The 22,784-nt window shown below is 32.5% G+C and overlaps 2 protein-coding genes across 4 annotated transcripts in view; both read left to right on the forward strand.

The window, feature by feature from the left end:
* The first annotated feature begins 14,947 nt into the window (after positions 1-14,947).
* Positions 14,948-22,784, forward strand: part of LOC135954437 (neuronal calcium sensor 2) — a 205,136-nt gene continuing 197,299 nt past the window's right edge. For 2 of the 3 annotated variants that reach the window (XM_065504609.1, XM_065504611.1), the window contains exon 1: positions 14,948-15,086. The gene's annotated coding sequence lies outside the window, so the exon portion shown is untranslated. The remainder of the gene's footprint in view (positions 15,087-22,784) is intronic. The other variant, XM_065504610.1, reaches the window with a different exon arrangement.
* Nca (neurocalcin homolog) overlaps positions 14,951-22,784 on the forward strand; it is a 705,950-nt gene continuing 698,116 nt past the window's right edge. Inside the window, exon 1 of the mRNA XM_065504608.1 lies at positions 14,951-15,086. The gene's annotated coding sequence lies outside the window, so the exon portion shown is untranslated. The remainder of the gene's footprint in view (positions 15,087-22,784) is intronic.

The raw sequence follows: 22,784 nt of genomic DNA on the forward strand, positions 1-22,784 counted from the left end.
TAGCTCTGAAGCCGCTCAATCCAACGAGCCAGTTGCCCTTCAGGTTGTTTAAATTGCAACAACCACCTGAGGGCAGAATGATCGGTTCTCAGTTGAAAGTGCTGACCATACAAATACTTGTGGAAATGCTTCACACACTCTAATACTGCCCGGAGTTCACGTCGCGTTACGCAGTAATTTCTCTCAGGCTTGGAAAGTATTCGGCTGTATTAGCCTATGACCTTTTCCGTCCCGTTGATCACCTGCGAAAGCACACCGCCTATTCCATATCCACTCGCATCGCTGTCTAGCACAAACTTCCTTTAACTGAAGGAATGCATGTTCTTGAGATTCACTCCACAGAAACGCTCGCGACTTCTGCGTTAGCTTATGTAGGCTTGCGGCAACACTGGCAAAATTCGATACAAATCGTCGGTAGTACGTGCAAAGGCCTAGAAAACTGCGCAATTCTGCTCTTATTTTATCGTCATCTGTTGATATGCCGTCTGCTGTTACGCGATGCTCTAAATACTTAACTTCTTTCTGGAACAATGCACATTTCTTTACGCTAAGATTTAGTCCAGCCGCAGCTATTCGTTTAAGACTTCCCCATGACAATTATGTCATCGAGGTACACCAAGCATGTCTTCCAGTGAAGTCCTTTCAACACATGTTCCTACGCTCGAATGTGGCTGGAGCATTGCAGAGTCCAAAGGGCATCACATTAAACTGCCATAATCCGTCACTAGCACTAAACGCAGTTTTCTCTTTGTCTTTTTCTGCAATCTCTACCTGCCAATAACCACTTTGCAAGTCCAATGTGGAGAACCATTTTCTTCCAGCTAATGTGTCCAGGGTGTCGTCAATTCTTGGTAGCGAGTAGCTGTCTTTCTTGGTAACGTCGTTCAGCTTTTTATAATCGACGCAAAACCTAGTACTGCCGTCTTTCTTTTTAACTAACACAACAGGTGAGCTCCAAGGACTTGAAGATAGTTCGATTACTCCATCCCGCTCCATTTCGTTAACCAGCTCCTTCACCTTACTTCGTTTTGCTATAGGAATACTTCTGGGCGCCTGCTTTATGGGCCTCGCTTCGCCAGTATTTATTTGATGCTTTACCTTGGCTTTGACTTTTTAAGGCGAAGACCGTGGTATGTTTCTTCAGAAGCTGTTTGGCCTTATTTCTGTCGGGCGGTGCTAATCCTCCTACCCATTTCCTCACATATTCCGCTAGTAGCTCGTGTTCCTTGTGCATCGACCTATTTCGGAATTTGGCTTAACGACTTTTTCAGAGCTGGACAGGTTAAGCACTCTTACAGGAACCATTTTGTCGTTGCAGGGTTTAACGAGGGCTTTTGCTGTTATAAGATCACTTTTTATTTCTGCTGGTTCTACCACCCACAAACCGTTGTCCTCACAATCTCACTCCATACAGGCCCATACTAAAGTTTTTGACTGTGGTGGTAGTCTATGATGCTCGACGGTAACTGGCTTTCTTACTTGAGTCCTATTTTCATATCCGACGTCAAGGGGTATTTCCACATTTCGCCAAATCATAACTTTTTGTCCCATATCCAAAGTAATGCCGTGAGTAATCATGAAATCAGCACCAATGATTACTTCGTCCACAATATCGGCAACAATAAATACATGATTGACGCTAACATTGGCAATGGTTAATTTCACATTTACTTTACCATAGACAGTGGCTGGCTCCCCAGTAGCTGTGCGCAGAATTACCCCACGTAATGGTTCAATTGAGTTCTTCACAAAATCGGGCTTGACGATGGACTGCGACGCTCCTGTGTCTATAGTAAAAATGTGCTTCTGACCGTTTAAGGTGATTCTTGTGACGATTGGTGATTTGACGGCTGGTTGTTTCTTGGAGGCGAAACAGATCTGGTTCGTTTTCTCGGTGCTTTGCAGTTTCGCTGAATATGACCAGATTTACCGCAATTATAACATTTTACTCTGGCTTTGCTATGCTTATCATTAAACGCCTGCAAGACCTTTTTTAATTCGTCGACTATATTTCTCTCGTCTTCAGCAATAACCTCGATATTGCGCACCTTGCATATTTGCGGCTTTGAAATTATTTTCGCCGTTTCTTGCGCCAGTGCAAATGAGACTGTTCCAGCAAATGATGGTTTAGGTGTAGCACAAACTGCGAATGCCATTGACGAATGCCTCTATCTTGATATGGTCCAAAAATGGATTGTTTTCCCCTGGATAAGTGAGCTGTAGCAAACGCTCGATTTCCAACGCAAAATCTTGTAGCGTCTCATTGGGTTTCTGCACTCTACCACGCAATTCCATTCGGTATAATTCTTTTTTATGATCGCCACCGTACTTACGTTGTAGCGCCTCCATTATGTCATCATAACAATTTCTGTTGTTTTCTGACACGCTTTCAAGAACTACTGCTGCATTCCCTTTTAAGGCCTATATCAATTCTATAGCTTTTTCTTCATTGTTCCACATGTTTCTAATGGCAACTGTATCAAACTGGAACTTGAAAACATTAAATGGTGTGCTGCCATCAAAACCAGGGGCCTTTATTCTGCTAGATGCTTCTGAAATAAGACGAACCGGTCCATCTTGGCATTGAAGATTATTAACTTTTATTTGCAGATCGTGCAGTTTATTGTCGACACCAATCTCTAAATCGGAGAGTTTTTTATTGACGTCTATGGCTTGTATTTCTAAACAGCTTTCTAAGTCGGACACCTTTTTCTCAATGCCATCCACTCTGTTGTTTATAACTTCCGATATTTGCTGAAGCTTCTCGTCTGTCGCTCTAGAAGTTTCTTCAAATTTCATTTCCATTATTTTATTTTATTTTCTTCTTTAACTTCAGCAAGAAGTTTCTCGTTGTTTACTTTAGAAGTTTCTTGAACTTCAGCTTTGACTTCAGCTAGAAGTTTCTCGTTATTAGCTCTAGAAGTTTCATTGGCTTCTTTAAATTTCTCCATCATAGCAGCAAACATTGTGGATAAATCCATGCTGCTTGTTGCACGAGTAGAAACTTCCATTTCTTCTTTATACTCAAATTCGTAGGCTCCGATGTCAATATCTCGACGCTTGAATTCATCTATGAGCCTCTTCTGCAACTCTGCTTTGTTACCTGCAGTTAGTAGCTCCAACTTACTCAGTTCTTTCTTGAGTTGTTCAACTTTTAGTTCTTCAAACTTCGTGCTTATTAATTTGCAATCCCACTTCTGACACCAATTGTTACGTTTTAACCTTTTCAAAACGTTTGGTTTATTTCCTTTAAATAAACCTGATACTTTTGATTGCAAATAAAAGCCGTTTAGTAGTTTGAAAATTGTAACAACTCTTTATTTATTTGAAAATGTACAACAACAGAATTAAATAGTCACTCAATGTTTTTTTTATACACGTTTATAAATTCTCAGAAATACAGACACTTTATAATGTACACGAATTCACTTGAAAAATACAGCATACTTTAAGGCACTCAGTTGATGTTTATTCGAAAAGCGTCTCTGATAAACTAACTAACGACTGCAACCTCTGCCACTATTTATAACACTGCCATCTGCACTCTAGATTTCTCTTTAACTGTCTAGAGGTTTCTAATACATACGCCATCTGTGGTGTACTTTCTACAATGTTCTTTAACTGAATATTCGAATTCGAATATACGGTCAACTGAAAGCTTTTATTCAATGTTAATAATTCCCACAGATATGTTACAGTTTGCTATTACATCACTGTTATTTGAAAGCATTAGGCTACTTTTAAATCAGCCTTTTAAATCGTTATATTTGAATTCAAGTACAATTTCGTAACAATGGCGCATATTCATAAATCATATCTAAAGTCGGAACTAGTAAAACAGAAACTAAAAAATAGTTCATAGATAGTTGTAGATCTTATTCACAATTCATAACTAGCTTAGTTACTGCTTTGACATGTTTTATTATTTTCTTTTTGTATACATGTATTAAAATGAAATCAATCAGCTTTTTTTTAATGTATTAGTTAGTTGGCATTTAGTTACAACTTTACCCATGATTAAGTGCTAACTAATTGTGCTGAAAGTAAGCAATTGTGAATAGCTTAAATAGGTACTTAAAAAAGTCAACACTTGGTGATCGTTTATGAATATGCGCCAATATATTGATAAATATTAAAATAAAAGCTCATTTTTACTAAAAAAAATATCCATATTTACTTGTATATGAGTTTTTGTCTTCGTAGGATACCGTTAGGTATGACCAAAAAAAAATTTTTTTTTAACGGCAGTTTCAAAACTTCTTTTCCAATTTTTTAAAAATATTGTTAAATAAATTTCAGAATTTTCTGATCATCTCATTGGGATTAATTGACAATATAATAGGGAATATAAATATGAAAATATCTCTTATAGTTTTTCCGTAATATAAAAAAAATATATGAATTTATGATTATTCATTACAAAAAAATTAGAATATTCTCTTTTGTTAGTTTTTTGAAAAAATTTGTACATTTATAAAATTTTGTGAAAAACAAATATTAGATTTTAAATTAAATTTATACTAATGTAAATACATATAATAAATCATTAATTTATCGCTTTCCATTCCATAAAACAATAATGCGCTTAAAGGGTTAAAAAAAAATTTTAACATTTTTTTTCTAAAATATTGTGTTTTTATGTGCTTATAATAACTCATCAATAAAAAATGTAATATTTTAAAACTACGGCTTCTATGAATTAATCGCCACTTTAGGTACCATTAAACCCACTGTGCTGCGGTTTAAATTTTGAAATTTTCGAGAAAAACCAATTATTTGGCCATTTTATGACTATAATATTCTGAATAGGTTATACTTAAAATTCACAACAGTAAGGAATTAGACCTCATTCGCCAAAAAATGGCCAACTGATTTGTTTTTCTCGAAAATTTCAAAATTTAAATCGCATGTACGGAAAAACTATTGGAGAAAAACTATGGTGAGGGTATATTGGGTTAGTGCTGATGTTTGTAACGTGTAAAAATATTGTCCCAATACCCACTTTAAAATATACCAATCTGCTCAAGATCACTTGCTGAGTCGATTAAGCAATTTCAAAGATAATTGAACAAAATTCTGTACGAGCTCTTCTCTTACCCTCAAGGACGAAGTCTATTAAATTTGGTTAGAATTTTAGTCCATTATTTCTCTTAGTCCCATAAAATAGTTAATATCTCATAAATCTCCAAGTTATATCCAAACCAAATTAAGCAGAAATAAGTTTTATATAAGCTGAACTCGCCTCAACAAATTTTGTGATGATCGGTCCACAATTAGTCATAGTTGCATATAGTCCCACTTCCGAAAATCACTTTAACTAGCATAAAAATGTGGTATTCAAATAAAATTCAATACAAATAATTTATTTATATTCAAAAGTCATATCACTAAATTTTATAACGATCGGTCCATAATTAATCATGGCTCCCATTAAAAGCCCACTTCCGAAAATCATTTTAATTTTTTTTTATTACCTTTATTATAATATTATTCCTGCCTTTAATTTCTAGGCCTTACAATATGTAATTAAATCTTTAAACTAAACAATTATTTTTCTCTCAGTGGAGAATCATATTTGAAAAATTAGATGAGTGGTAAATCAGCTCTACGTAGCCTTGAGCTGTCTTGAGTTACTTTAAGTAGCCTTGCGAGCGGGTTCGGATGATGATGTAAGTTTGATAAATAAGCTTTACGAGTTTTTCTGAATTCATCCTTGACCAAGGGTACATCTAAGTCTCTGTGGATGTTCTCGTTTCTTATGTAGCATGGAGCTCCCGTCATGGTTCTAAGAATTTTGGATTGTGCCCTCTGTATAAGATCTATACTGGTATTGCTTGCTGTTACCCATAATTGGATTCCGTATGTCTAAATTGGTTTTAAGACTGTCTTATACAGGATGACTTTGCAGTTAATGCTTAATTTCGATTCGTGGTGGTGGAGCCAGTGTAAATTAGAAGTTTTTAGTTTCATGTGGATGCGCTTCTATGTGCCGACGCCAAGTAAGACGTCTATCTAAATGAATGCCAAGGTATGTAAAATTTCCTCTCCTAAGTGAAAACGTTATATGCTTGCTTTTGATTTCGTTCACTTGTATTCTCCAATTTTTTTAACCACGTCTCCACGTGCCTGAGATAATTATCAAAGATTCTAGATGCTACATTTAAGTCCACATGAGAACTAAGAATTGCAGTGTCATCTGCATAGGAGGAAATGGTTAATTCTTCGGACTCGGCCAAGTCTGAGGTGTATAATAAGTACAGGGTTGGTCCTAGAACACTTCCCTGAGGTACACACGCATTGATCGCATAGTCGCTTGTCACATAATCGCCGCATTTTATCCTAAACAAGCGATCCGATTGGTAAGACTCTAGTATTTTGTGAGTACTAGAAGGCAACAGGCATTTAATCGTGTGTATTAGACCTTTATGCCATACCTTGTCAAAAGCCTGGGCAACATCTAGAAATATTGCCGAACAGTACTTTTTTAGTTCGAAAGATTTTCATATCTCTCCAGTTAGGCGGTTAATTTGCTCAATTGTTCCGTGATGTTTACGGAATCCGAATTGATGATCTGGCATCATGTTTTGACTATTTAAGAATGTTAAAATTTTCCCTTGGATTATTCTCTCAAATAGTTTAGACAAACAAGGCAATAAGCTAATAGGTCTGTAGGATGATGCCAATGTCAAATCCTTTTCCAATCATTCGGAAATACTCCTAGAGACAAGATCGCATCGAATAATACTGTGAGCACAATAATTGCCACATCTGGTAGGTTTCCTATCATTGAAGGTGTAATTAAATCATAGCCTGGAGATTTTTTTTAGTTTAAGATTGTCATTTATGATCTTCTGAACATCTTCTATACTAACATTGATTAGTTCGGAGTCTGTTTCTATGCGAACAGGTAAATCCCTCAATACAAAATTATTTGATGGGGGGTTTGGTTGGAACACATTACTTAAGTGTTCAGCGAAAACTACGGCTTTATCCTTTGCACTACGTGCCCAGGAACCATCAGATTTTCTTATCGGACTTTGACCCTCTACCGGTGGGATTTTTTAAAAAACGTTGTTATTCAAATAAAATTCAACACATATTACGTTTATAGGCACGACGATTCGCAAATAAATATATTGAAAGTAGAAAAATTAGTCGTATAAACAGTGAATCAATTTTTTATTTGCAAATAGCTAACTCACGAAAACAATTCCTGATTAACGACACTATTTGCAAATTAGATTTTAAACATTGCCATATTTTTTAACGTTTTTAGTTCTTTAAATATTTCATTGGATGGCAAGATAAACAAGCATTTTAAATTCTTTCATTATTGCCTTTAAAAAAATAAGAATTTTCGTAACCAAAGTGACGTATAAACATAGAGTTAGTTAATTGCAAATTATTTTTATTTGCGATTAGGCTACGTATAAACGTAGTCACAAATAGGTTTTATATATACTGAAGTCATGTCATCTAATTTTATAGAGATTGGTGTAGGTTATCATATGGTCGGGCTTGACCGACTATACTTTCTTACTTGTATTTTCATATTTATAATCCCTATTATATTCCCAATAAATCCCAGTGAGATGATCTAAAAATTCTGAAATTTGTTTAACAAAATTTTTAAAAATTTGAAATTGGAGTTTTGAAACTTCCGTAAAAAAAATTTAATTTTTTTGGTAATACCTACAAATAGGTTAACGGTATCATACGACGACAAAAATTCATATACAAGTAAATATGGATATATTTTAAGTAAAAATTAGCTTTTATTTTAATATTATATTATTGTCATGTCGACTGTGATAGAGATTGGACGTGTTCTATTTTTTACTTCGATTTAATTCGTTATCATAATGTTTTTATCGGGAAATAAATATAAATTACACCTGTTTTTTATTAACGCGAAAGGACGCTTATATTTTAATAATATTAAATAAAAAAAAAAAATCAAAACATAAACTAAAAGACAAATAAGTAAAGAAAATTATTTATTTCTTTTTTGAACCTTTTTTGTACATTAACATTAAATAAAGATCAAGAGTGTTAACTAATTTATTTACAACTACTCTTAAATGAGTCTCTTAAACGAAAACAGTGAGCGAAGGTTGAGTGTAAACGGCAGAAATGCATACGTAACAGTTAATGCAGATGAAAAAAATATAAATAAAACAAACAGAAGAATAGATGACAGCTTGTTTTTAACCATCAAGTCTGTTAACCGTGGTCGTTCTTGTTCCCCCGCATTGTCAACAACTAATGATTGTCAAACAAAAGAAAACCCAACACAGCTGTTAATCTGGAGTTACCAAAAAATACAAATACTTTATTTACGCCTGAAAGTATGCAAGCAATATCAGCTTCAGAAACGAAATCCACCACAATTAACTACACTACAATTAAAATTAACCCATTAAGCGGCGCAATACCCAAGATTAGTCAACCATTAAATAAAGATAGTAAATCCCAAATACAGGTTGGAATGGACCGGTATGTTACAGTACTAAAAAGGGCACGAAGTCCCAAGTCTTCGAAAGCGGCACCCTTGGCTAAATTATATAAGGATAGTGAACCTAATAGACTTAATAATGAAAATCGTTTTTCTATACTGGAATGTGAAACAGATGAACCAGTAAATAAAATTACCTCTATAAAACCACCCCCAATTTACTTGATAGAAAATAATTCAAACTCACTGGTTCAGAGCCTGATATCATTAATAGGAGAGAACTCTTTTTACGATATCCCAATCAAGAAAGGCACGATTCATGAAACTAAAATACAGGTCAATAGTGAAAACGATTATAGAAAGGTTGTAACAGATTTTGAAACTCAAAAGAAAAGTTTTTACACTTATCAGCTGAAAGGAAGCAAGGGTCTACAAGTTGTAATAAAGGGTATTGACTGTAATGTTGAACCACTCGAAATAAAGCAAAGCTTAGAAGATAAAGGTTTTAAGACAAAAAATGTGATAAACATTAGAAATCGTGAAAAAAAACCCCAACCACTCTTCCGTGTTGAACTTGAACCCGGTGACATAAGCCTGAAAAAAAATGAAACACATCCCATATATAACCTGAAGTACTTATTGCATCGTAAAATTACTGTAGAAGAACCACATAAACGATTTGGCCCCGTCCAATGTATGAATTGCCAAGAATATGGACACACCAAGGCATATTGCAAATTGCCACCCGTATGTATTATTTGTGGAGAGTTGCATAACACATCCCAATGTAACAAATCCAAGGATGATCCTAAAATAAAAAAAATGCAGCAATTGCGGAGGTAACCACACAGCGAACTACAGGGGCTGTCCTGTCTACTCAATTGTTAAAAAATCACAAAGCCTTAAACCGAAGATTTTCCCCGCTCAGCCATTAAATAACATCAATTTTAACTACCCCCTGTTGCAACAGACATATGACAACAAAGAAACATATGCAAATATACTAAGAAACAACCAAACTCAAACGCAAGTCCGTCAACCACAAAACCAAAATATGAACCCAGAGGTAAGAGAGCAAACGACAATTTTCAATTTTACCAGACTAGAATCTACAATAGAAACTCTTGTGCAATCGGTAAATAACTTTACAAACTCAATGAGTAACATGATGCAAGAAATGCTTAAGATGCAATCAATGTTATTGCAGGCTGTGCTAAACAGACCATGAACTGCCTAAGAATATGTTTTTGGAACGCAAACGGCATTCGCCAACATAAAAACGAACTCGAGTATTTTCTAAAAAGTCATGAAGTTGATATAATGTTAGTTTCGGAAACCCATTTGACGTCTAGAAGTTTATTTAATATAAATGGATATGTTTTTTATGGCACAAATGATCCAAGAGATAGAGCATGTGGATGCTCTGGAATTTTAATTAAAACCCGTATCAAACACCATTCAATGTGTGATATTTGTGAAGATTATCTTCAAGCTACGACAATCTGTTTGGATGATTGCTACAGAAACCTATTAATTTCGTCGATATATTCACCTCCAAGGTTTTCGATTACTGAAAACAAATATGAACATTTTTACGAATCACTAGGACCCCGATTCCTGGCAGCTGGCGATTATAATGCTAAGCATACTCACTGGGGATCAAGACTTGTAACCCCGAAAGGTCGCGCTTTGTTTAATACAATTTCTAAATTGAATTTGAATGTGCTGTCGAGCGGAGAACCAACATACTGGCCTACTGACCCAAGCAAAATACCCGATGTCATTGATTTTGCAGTTACAAAAAATTTACCAATGGAACTAATGCAGGTTAAATCTTCATTAGAATTATCCTCGGATCACTCACCCACCTTCGTTACTCTATTGAAACCCCTAGAAATAGTATCCCCGAATGGTCACTCTGCAATATCAAGCACGAAAATAAATTGGTTGAAATATAGAAAATATATTAGCACACACAGTACAGAAAATATATTTCTAAGAACACCAGAAGATATCGATATCTCACTCAAAAATTTTGAACAAAACTTAAAACTTGCTGTTGAACACGCCACTCAAATAACCCAACAAATAAGATACAATAGACTCTATTCTGCAGACATTGAACAGTTATTAGCTGAAAAAAGAAGAGTTCGTCGAGAGTGGCAACTCTATAGATCCCCTCAACATAAAACGGAGCTTAGAAAATGTCGCAAACGCCTCAGTATGCTTCTTCACAAACGCAAAACTGACTCAATTAAAAAATATCTGGAGAACTTAGATGCCACCCAGTACTCAAATTACTCTCTATGGCGAGCTACAAAAAAATTAAAAAGACCTGTTATGAGCAGACCTCCTCTACGTAATTCTAGTGGAGGCTGGGCGAGAAACGATACTGAAAAAGGAAACCTGTTTGTTAGTCATCTAAAGAATGTATTTTCCCCAAACGAGTCAAACGACATAATAGAGTTACCACCTACATTACCCCATGTTACTGCAGCTGAACCACTTCGTTTTGAGACTTCAGAGATTAATAAGGCTATTGTTGATTTAAACTCCAAAAAGTCACCTGGTATTGATAAAATCAGTAACAAGATGCTCCTCGAGCTACCCCAAATTGCATTAAGAATAATCCTATTTATTTTTAATGCTATATTACGCCTTGAATATTATCCACCAGAATGGAAGGTTTCTTTAGTTACAATGATACCTAAGCCGGGAAAAGATCACAGTAAAGTAGAATCATATAGACCCATTAGCCTATTGTCAAATATATCAAAGCTATTCGAAAAACTGTTAATGCACAAGTTAAAGCCGATAGTGAATCATTTTGATTGTATTCCAACTCATCAATTCGGATTTCGAGAAAAACATAACACTATAGAACAAACTCACAGGTTGGTAGAAATCATATCCAAGACATTTGAAGAAAAAAATATTGTTCTGCACTCTTCATCGACGTTTCGCAAGCCTTCGACAAAGTATGGCATGAAGGATTATCGATAAAAATAAAACAATATTTACCAGTGAACACACACAAGCTTCTAGAAAGTTATTTAAGTCATCGAAAGTTCGTTCTTAAAGAGGGAGACTTCATAAGTTCACCACAGCCTATTGAAGCAGGCGTACCCCAAGGAAGTATACTGGGTCCCTTCCTATATTTGCTATATACTTGTGATATGCCTACAAACAGTCGAACCCACATATCTACTTTTGCTGATGACACAGCTATACTAGCCATTCATGAAAACCCCCAAGAAGCATCTGTACTGTTACAAGACCATATACTCGACATAGAAAGGTGGTTAAAACAATGGAGAATAAAAGTAAACGAGCAAAAATGTATACATCTTACATTCACATTGCGTAGAGATAATAATAAATAATCATATAATACCTCAACAAACTGAAGTTAAATATCTAGGTCTGCATCTAGACCGACGTCTTACATGGAAAAAGCATATAGATACGAAATTGACTCAAATGAAGTTAAAATTACTACAAATTTACTGGCTAATTGGTAAAAACTCGAGATTGAGTTTAGATTGCAAACTTTTGCTGTACAGCTCAATAATAAAACCCATATGGTGCTATGGAATTCAATTATGGGGCACGGCCTCAGCTTCTAATATTGAAAAAATTCAAAGATTCCAAAATAAAATATTACGAATGATAACAGCAGCGCCTTGGTATGTGAGAAATATTAACATTCATAAGGACCTAGGTGTCTCCCTGGTGAAAAATGAAATAAAAAAACAAGCGGAGTCATATTTTAAAAAGTTAGAAGTTCACCCAAACCCACTTGCACGAACATTAATGGGAAGTAATGGCTACATCCGACTAAGAAGAAGGAATCCAACAGACCTGCGCTAATGATAGGATCTATAAATTAAACAAAATTTTTCGTCCAACTGTGGTGGGACGTAAATAAAAAAATAATATTTAGATTTAAGATTTGAACAAATTATTGATAGTTCACATTATTTTTTGAAGATACAATAAATAAATTTTGTTAATAAAAAAAAAAAAAATTTAATATTTCCCAAAATATGTTAATTTTTAATAACTTTAAGATTTTATTTACCAATTTCTGTTTTTTATGTCTCATTAGAACGACAATTACGTACACATTTCAATTCTTTTAAATTAAATTGTAAAAGTAATTTTTTAATGGTAAAATTTTTACAAAAAATAAAAAATTGCATTTTTTCCCCTCGTAAATAAATGCATCTCAAAACTTCAGAGGGCTTGCAGCACGTCTTAACAGCAACCGATTTAAATAAAAAAATTTCAGGATGATTTTTTACCAATGTTCACCAAACTGGGAGGTGAGACTTGCAAAAATCCAACTTTCGTTTATTAAGGGTCACCCTATTATACATATCAAATATAAAAATGGGTGGGATCAGAATAGTGAAGTGCGATTTGTCATTCCAAGTTATATTCGAATATCAAGTGAACTGTAATTGTGGGAGTCTTTAAGCTATGTGTAAATTACGTTGATGCCAGTGTCCTATTATGCCAAAAATTATGGGTTATCGGTACGGATATCGAAATATGCAAAGTAAATACCTATTATTTTCTAACTTTTTATAAATTACTTTCATATCATTGTTAACTAAAAGTTGACTGGATCGAAATTTTTCCACTGTAAAAGCATTTGAAATTTATTTATTTATTTCTGTTTTATAGTAATACAAAGCCATCTAGGCCAAAAAACGTATTACAAAGTATCAAATATTCTGAGTAAATATCAATAAAAAACAATATAAAGCGCATCATACACTATCAAAATACTCATCAAGCACTATGGTAGTATTAGTGAAAATGTGTTTGTATGTGTGACACCGACAACGCTTGATGGAAAATCAAAAACATTTTGATTTTTAGCATGCTTGATGTCACTTTTTGATAGTGTATGGTGTTTTCTCATCAATCACGAAGTCATTTACAAAAATATTTCAAGGCGTTTATATTACATATTTCGCTTATTATTTTGATTTTTTCTTTATTCTCAACATGTTCTCGTTATTGCAATTAAAGTTGCATACGATATTGACATTTTTAAATACATTTTAGTGCAAATAAAAATTAAATATAATTACCGCTATTGGTGTTAACACCACAAAATCGAAAATAAAATGCAGATTGACGAGTCATCAATCAAGTGTACATCAAAGCATCAAATTACACGTACACGAAAGAGACATCAAGCATTTTGATAGTGTATGGTGCCCTTAATATTTATATATCATAATCATTTAAGGGCTCCCCAGCCATTTATAAATGAATTTAATTAAATTTAATTGTAATTAAAAAAAGAGGCAATCGTCCGGATATGGTAACATTTAATTTCAATTGTAAAATAATGGAAATTAATGAAAAGATCTCAAAAGCTTGAGACGAAATACATTATAGCTGTGGGAAAATATACGTAACTCATGCGGAAGACAGTTCCAAGACCTTGCAACTCTTACAACGAAAGACCTTTCAAATAGAGAGTATCTGATTTTAGGTATCAGTATTTGTTTGTTTCTAGTAGATCGAGAAAAAATAAATTTTTTCCACAAATGATTAGGTATGCCACTTTTTATAATACGATAGAAGAGAAATAAGTTACGAAAATTTACAAACTGGTTAAAGTAGCAACCCAAAAAACTCTTAACAAATTCAGAGACATGTTCACGACGTCGCACATTGAATACAAACCTGACAGTAGAATTCACAGTCCGCTCTAATATTTTCAAATTACTAGCAGTAGCACCAGAAAAAGCTTCCAAGCCATACAAAATATGAGGCATCAATTATAGCGCACGTTTTAAGGAAAGAATAAATATTTTTTAAAAACGTAGAATATTTGGAACAAATCAATATTTTCTGTATTGCCGGCCTTCGGCCGTCCGCAGTGACATTAAACTCTGGGGTGTATCGAACACAGGTTTCGTTAAAATCACTATCAAAATTTTCTAACAATATTATTAAACAGTACTATATTATATCTCATATTAAAAGTATTTTGAAGCACTATTCAATGATCAGATCAGATTATTTTCCAAATCAGATCAGATTATTTTCCAAATATTTGAGAAATTTATTATTATATATATTGACTTTAAATTCCTATTACTCTTAAACTAAGAGAGAGCGGACACAACGTTTTTGTGCTTATAATTATGAGAGCTATCAACAAAATTATTAAAATGCAAGCTGTTTCTTGATTTATGTCCTAAACCTGTATAATACACTTTACATCTTCAACCCCTCGCCGACAAACTTCGTCTGTCTGCCTTTCAATTTCTGCATTGTAAAATGGGACTAACATAAGTTACAGTGACGCTGTTCCGTTCCGATATGAATCATTACGGATAGCTAACCCAGACTTTAGTCCTTTTTGCGTGTAACTCATGAAACATGGTAAATGAACTATGAACATTTTGAATCTGCCTGTTAAAAGTTAATGTATGTGCTTGCTGAATACTTTTGTTTTGTTTTTCAGTAGAATTATCAAATGTGTACAAAGTTTTCGGCTAAATATTTTATATTGTTTAATGGAAATTTAATTTTGTGTAAAGTATATATTTTTGGTTAGATATTACAAACATTAGGTGACTTATGTGCATATGAGTATTATTTGGTAAGTGAAGATTTAAAATGTTTGTGAAAATGATTTATCAAAATTTAGTAAGTTTGACATTTCGTCCCCACCGACCAAAATACCTTCATATGTACATATGTATGTATGTACATAAGAAGTTTGCATGTAAATACAACATACCAACATCAGGCACATTGTTTAGTTTTAGGAAACTTTTAAGAGAAGCAAAAACTTTTGAATTTTATGTCGTTGGAGACATGTTTCAATATTAAAAAGTATATATTCTTGGGTTTCTTAACCAATGTGGCGTCTTGTATTCAAATAATTAATTTTAGGATTGTTGAATGAAAACGCATGCACGCAAAAAGTATTGGTACAATGAAAAATCAGCATTTTAATTTTTTAAGTAAAAAATCATATTGCAACCATTTATTACCGTATAAAACAAACACATTTGCAAAAACAATTATAGGCAACTAAGATAAAACTAATTAAAGGAAGCCAGCCGGCTTTATTATATCGCACTCGTTCAAGAAAACTTAACTCAAATTTTTTATTTTTTAGCAAAAAACAATACATAACACTATCTGCAGACTATCTATATAAATGACTTTGTAAGTTTGTTTGTTCCGCAATCACGCCTAAACGGCTAAACCGATTTTATTTAAATTTGGAGTTGAGATCGGTCTTTACTAAATAAAGACTCACGTCAATTGGTTATATCTCCTTTCAATTCTTGAACCAGAAAGGGATAAAAAGGGGGAAAACCGGTAAACGGCTGCACCGATTTGATTGAAACATAGATAGGTATTCCCTTTCTTGGAAGCAATAATAGGCTATATCTTTTTTTCTTAACTGGTCCATAAGGGGATAAAACGGGGCAAAATTTATACAATCCATACAAAGTAAATACAGGTAAGCCTCCATTTACGCGGTACTTTATTTACACGAATTCAATATAACGCGAACTCAAATTAGCAACCATTTTTTTTTACGATTTAACGCGATATTTAGGTCCCAATTTCGTTTTTGTTATGTGACCGATGTATTGTTTTACGCGAAATAAAACAAACCGCCCAACAAACCGCGTAAATGGAGGCTTACCTGTAGTTATTTTCGAATATCTGAAGAACTATAATTGTGGCTATCTTCAAACTTTATACGATTCAATTTCTTAGCACTGTTTGAAGTTTAACCGAAAATGTGACTGATCGGAACAGGGGATGTGATATCTCCCATACAAAGTAGATAGTTATTTTCAAATATACGGTAAACTATAATTGTGGAAGTCTTCAAATCACTTTATATTGTTTGGCTGAAAATGGGCAGTATTGAATTAGTGGGCGTGGCACCTATTATTTCTATTATCTGAAGAACTATAATTGCAATAGTATTTAAACTTTGTACGCTTTAATTTCTTATCAGTATACGGAGTTTGGCTGAAAATGTGCAGGATTGTATTAATGGGCGTGGCACCTATCATACACCGTAAATAGTTATTTTAGAACATCTACCAAATGTAAAAGGCTTCAAACTTCATACATATGAGTTAATTTCTTATCAGTGCAAGAAGTTAATCAAAAATGGGATGAATCGGAACTGGGTGTGAGTCACATCTAGGGTTGCCATATGGCCTGGATTGTCCAGTTTTTTATGTCTTGTCCAGTTTCCAGCTAAAACACAATCTGTCCAGTTAAAAAATAATTTCTTTAATTTTTAAAAAAAAATGTTTTTTTAATTATATTATTTACTAGCTAAAACCCGGTGTGCTTCGCTACCCGTACCGTAAAGATTTACAATATATTTAGTCTATCTAAAATTAGTTTCTGTTCATGTGAAAATCATGGATTTTCTAGATTTAGTCCGCAAACTTGCAAACACTGACGTTGGGCTTTATCAATTGTCATTGCAAATACTAAGCAAATAGGAAACTGTAATCGAATAAAATCAAATGGAATTTCCGAAGTTATAATTCCCAGTTATAAAGGTCGCTCCGATTAGATTGTTCATTAATTGTTCAAATATTTAAACAAACAGTGGAATTGCTCATGCAAAATTTGAGGACTATAGCTATTATAGTTTCCTAAATATTTGATTTTAAAAATTAACTTTGTATGGGAGGTACCACGCCCACTTAAAATTTAAAAACAAAAAGTAGCCTATAGCTCCTTCCAGACATACATAAATATACTGTAAAAATTTCAAGCAAATCGGTTCAGCCGTTTAGCCGTCTATAGATCCCAAACTAAAAATAATAAACACATACATACAGACACACATTCACTTTTATATATATAGATAAGGGTTTCAAATGTATACATACAAATTTTAGCATTTACTTAATATTTTTGGTAGTCCGCGCATTTCTGTACTAAATATTAATATTGATAGCTGCTATAGCTGTCCCTATATATAATTTTTCATCACATCTATGGGAGGTGCCACGCCCACTATTGCTATTTTGCCCATTTTTGGCCTAAATTAGTAGTTCATACAAAATTTTAACGCAATCAAGCAAATCGGTTCAGCCGTTTAGCCGTCTATAGATCCCAAACTAAAAATAATAAACATACATACATACAGACACACATTCACTTTTATATATACCCAGCAAAAAAAGTGAGGAAGAAGATGCAGAATTTTCACAACAAATAGCATGCTTGATGTACTTCCAATTTTGGTGAAAAAGCTATGAATTTTACATCAGTTTGTCATTGGAGGGATGTTGTTCATTTTTGACAACTTTTTACTAAATAAATTCGATGCTTTCGATGCGATTAAATTTCGATTTTAAGGTGTTATTTTAATGTAGGTAGTGGATACCTATATTTTTTGGCATCTTGGATGGAAATATAAATAATAGAAAAAAAGTGATGTAATTGAGCATTTATGAATTGATTTTAATGTAGTTATAAAATTTATGAAACAATGGTTGATTAATTTTAATGATTAAAAAATGTAAAAATTTTTTGTATACCAATTTTTACAGGTTTTAATAAATTTTATAAAATTCAAAAAATGTTGGAAACAATTATATCAACGAAATATTTATAATTCAGTGTCAAATACCCATATTTAAAAACACATCTTCAGAGGTAGAAAAGATTCATTTGCAACTTTAGATGTGATTAAAATGTCATATGTAAAGATGCACTTCCATTATTTTTTGCTGGGTATAGATAGATTAAATAAAATTTTGTACAGAAAAAATTTGTATAGTTATAAAATTGTGAGTGCAAATGTATAGTTAGTTGTATTTTTTCCTTACAGTGATTAGTACCTAGCCAGCAACCGACCAATTAATATATTCTTGGCCAGCAGTAAACTTTCTACTTATTTTGGTTTTTCTGTATCGGCCTGTAGGTTACTATATTCGTATTTGACTGGCCGCCACCAATACGTACATTGCGGTAATGCAAATTCAACGTGTTTACCTGTAACAAGTGGTGTCCCACAGGTTTCAGTTATAGGACCTTTACTTTTTATGCTTTACATTAATGATTTCTTTAATTTACTACAAGGTTTTGAATGTGAGGCTTTTCTCTTTGCAGATGATAGGTATACAACTTTTATTTTCTGGTCATCTTCAGCTTCTTGATGTGTTTCAATATGATATAAATCTTATATTATCTAATGTTTCTGGATGGATGAGAGAAAATAATCTGAAGATAAACCCTGCTATGCTTTTTAAACCGCATGGTTCCGAAGTGCATTTATCAAATGTCTTGGTATTCAGCTGGATAAACATCTAACTTTTTCCCAACATATTAATTTTCTGAGCTCTAAAATTAATTTTACTCTAAGGAAATTATATTCCTTAAATTTGTATTTACCACTTTCTATTCGAAAAACTATTGCACATTCTTTGCTAATGTCTAACCTATTGTATTGTATTGAAGTTTATTCTGGATGTAATGCTCAGGAGTTTAATAAGTGTTTACTACTTTTTAATAGAATAATACGTTATGCTATCAATTAAAAATGCATGATCATGTGTCTGAGTATGTTAGAGATTTCTTGGGTTGCTCTTTTATGAATTTTGTTCAAATCTGTTTGTTATTGTTCTTTTATAAGGTAGTAATAGCTAATTGCCCTGTATATGTTAGAAATACTTTTGAATTTTTGCATTCTGACAGAAATCCTCAAATTCTAATTCCTATAATAAATCGAACCACTTACGAAAGATCTTTTCATGTGCGAGTTGCTAAACATTGGAACTCTCTTCCTCGAGTTCTTAGATGTTTTGTTTTACAATTTACAACATTTAAGACGCAGCTTTTTGAATATGCATCCACTAATTTGATTTAATGTAATTATTACTTTTTTCTTAAAGATTGCAATGAATTTTAAAATTATACAGCGCTAATAGATATTATCATATATGAAGTTATTTACACACACATATGTACATATCGATGGCTTAATATAAAAAAGGCGTAACTCGATTTTTTGTTACTTTACAGGAGAAGGAAAAAACTTAATAAAATCCATAAAATTTTAGATACAAAAAAAGTTTTAATGCAATTTTTTATAAAAAGAGGCAACACATTTTATTTCTCTTTTAATATTTAATTTTGTTTTATTTTAATGAAGTTATCTAATATAGGCCCTTTTTTCATTGATATTTATAAAAAAAAAAATAAGTTAGGGCTTTTTTAAACCTGAAATTTTGAGTTGAAAATATAATATTAAAAAATAATATTATTATAATAATTCAGGTTTAAATAATAAAAGGAAATAATTCATGAAATTAAGAGGATTAAATCAGAAGTGAACTGTGAAAAATTATTTCTTATTAAACCAGTTATCAAAAAAGATGTCAATATGCAGGTAAAAACTTTTCAAATCATGTATCTTGTTTTTTTGGGATTGCTATTTACTGCATATAAAGTGAATCAGGGGGATATATTTAATCACCGACTTTGATCTATGTGGGAGAGATTCGTGACTGACAGTTAAGTCTGTTTTGAAATATATTGATCCTGATGAGTCATACGCCAAGGCTCGTAGAATATTTACAGTAAGATCACCAATACATCTGCTTAAATTTTTAAATTGTGGTTTGAGTACATACATTTCATGAACTTTTATAGTAAGCAATATTTTTACCATTTACGAATCGAAGAGTATCGTTTAGGCATGTTTTCAAAATTTAGAAAAAAAGTCGTTGTGCAAATGGTGAGCTTGTATTGCACAAATTGCAATGGCAAATTCATTTGCTCGTTCCAGTTGAGTATGTCCACTTATTAAAAATGTTTGTTCAATCGTTATTTGAGTTTTCATACTAAAAGCCAACAATGCATTAGAGAATATTAAATTGCGATTTTGGTAGATTTTGGATCTTCACAAGTGTTTAATAACACACTTTGCAAAAACGGAAGATCCTAGACAACATCCATTTGTTTCATCCCAAACATAATTGTCCAATTCGTGTGTTAAAATATTGTATATTGTGAAATTATGTAGTTTTATAAAATGCAGCAAAAATGATAACCAATCAAATACATTCCCACGACAGCCGGTTCTACGCACCGGAATGACCCGAGTTCACTCGGCCAAGGGCTGTCAACTCAGCAAACACTGCTGCTACAACAACAACAACAACCAATCAAATAAAAAAAAATGAGTTAAGGCTTTTTCTTTCAAAAATTCTTTGACTTGACTTAGGGCTTTTTTTGAAATCGTTATAAATCTGTTATTTGCAATAATATCCTCCTGAAATTTTGAGGCAAGGTGCATCTGACATTTGTTTACCGGAATAAACAAAAAACAAAATTTTTAAAAAAAATTTAGTAACGCCTTTTTTATATTAAGCCATCGATATAAGCAATTCATTTTTGTAGTCAGCCTCTTATGTATTAATGAAATTATCTGTAATATTGATTTAAGTTGCCTATTTTAACATATATATTTGCTAGTCTACCAACTATATATGGCCCTATGGGCTCGGTTGGTTTTTCGAAAATAAATAAAATAAATAAATAAAGAGGTAAAAATACCTCTACAAAACGCTTATCGAAAAGATACATGAGAATTTGTTACAATGATGATGATTAATATATGGCTGAAGCTTTGTCAGAGGCATATTTTTATTTTATGTATAACGTAATGCTTAAATTTAGCCCTAGAAAGTGATTCCTGTAGTGATTTGCCTTACAAATCGGTTAAAATATGGAAGTTCTAACTATTTTAAAAAAGATTTCATCTCTCGAAACAAAAACTTTAAAATTAGACGCAAATCAATTTTTAATAAATGATTTTGATAATTTGCCGCAAGATATTTCCAATGCGATAAAAATAACTTACACAATCTATATAAAGGATTGAAATAAGTATTAGTATTATAAATAATCTATACTCATAAGAAAGGAATAGAATGCACTTCGACCTTATAAAGGCTAAAATTTTAATAAGGCTAAATTTTGATGAAAGTTGCAAACATTTTAAAGCAAACGAGTTAGTAAATTCTGTAAATAAAAATACAAAATATATGTGGCAAATAAAATAGTTCTACTTTTTATATAATTTAAATTAATATATGGGGCATTTCATGTCAAGTGAACCAACTTTTGAAATCGATGTCTTCCGATCGGGATGAAATTTGCACCAATTTTTCAACAACATCGGTCGAGAACTCTCTTAGTTATAGGGGGTAAAATTTTGACAATTTGGTCAAACAGGGGTTTTTTCTTATCCATGTAACTTATTACCTATTGTTCTTAGCAAAATGTGTCCCAAATAGTATAGATAGCTATTTCTTCGATCTTTCGAAAAAAAATATTTAAAAAAAAAAATAAAAAATTTTTAATATTTTTTTTCCGAAATCAAAAACTTTTTTGACTTTTTTTTAAAATACGTCCTTTTTTTTTTTTTTTTTTTTTTCTTAAAATAAAGTTTAGATATTTTCCTTGAACACCTACTTGGTCGCTTAGTGGGATGCGAGTGGGATATCTATCAAAATAAATATTTTGTAACTCAAAACATCAAATTTTTGACTTTTTTTGCAAAATCAAAAACTTTGTTGACTTTTTTTTTTCAAAATGGACCCTTTTTTAATCTTTTTTTTTAGGTCAAACAAAAGCTTAGATATTATCCTTGAAGACCCTTTTGGTCGCTTAGTGGGATGCGAGTGGGATATCTATCAAAATAAATATTTTTTAACTCAAGACTTACAATTTTTGACTTTTTTTTTTGCAAATACGATTTTTTTTCCAAATGGTCCCTTTTTTTAAAATTTTTTTTGTAGTCAAAAGAAAGCTTAGGTCCATTCCTTTAAGATATTTTTAGTCCCTTAGTGGGATGCGAGTGGGATATCTATCAAAATAAATATTTTGTAACGCAAGACATACAATTTTTTAATTTTTTTTTGCAAAATCAAATTTTTTTTCCAATATGGGCCCTTTTTTAATTTTTTTTTTGCTCAAAAGAAAGCCTAGGTCCATTCCTTTAAGATATTTTTAGTCCCTTAGTGGGATGCGAGTGGGATATCTATCAAAATAAATGTTTTAACACAAAAATTGTATGTCTTGAGTTACAAAACATTTATTTTGATATATATCCCACTCGCATCCCACTAAGCGATCAAAACCATCTTAAAGGAATAGGCCTAAGCTTTCTTTATAGCAAAAAAAAAAAATTACAAAAAGGGCCCATTTTAAAAAAAAGTCAAAAAAGTTTTTGATTTTGCCAAAAAATCAAAAATTGTATATCTTGAGTTACAAAATATTTATTTTGATA

Source organism: Calliphora vicina, chromosome 3, assembly GCF_958450345.1.
Source record: "Calliphora vicina chromosome 3, idCalVici1.1, whole genome shotgun sequence".
In the NCBI taxonomy this organism is placed as follows: Eukaryota; Metazoa; Arthropoda; class Insecta; order Diptera; family Calliphoridae; genus Calliphora; species Calliphora vicina.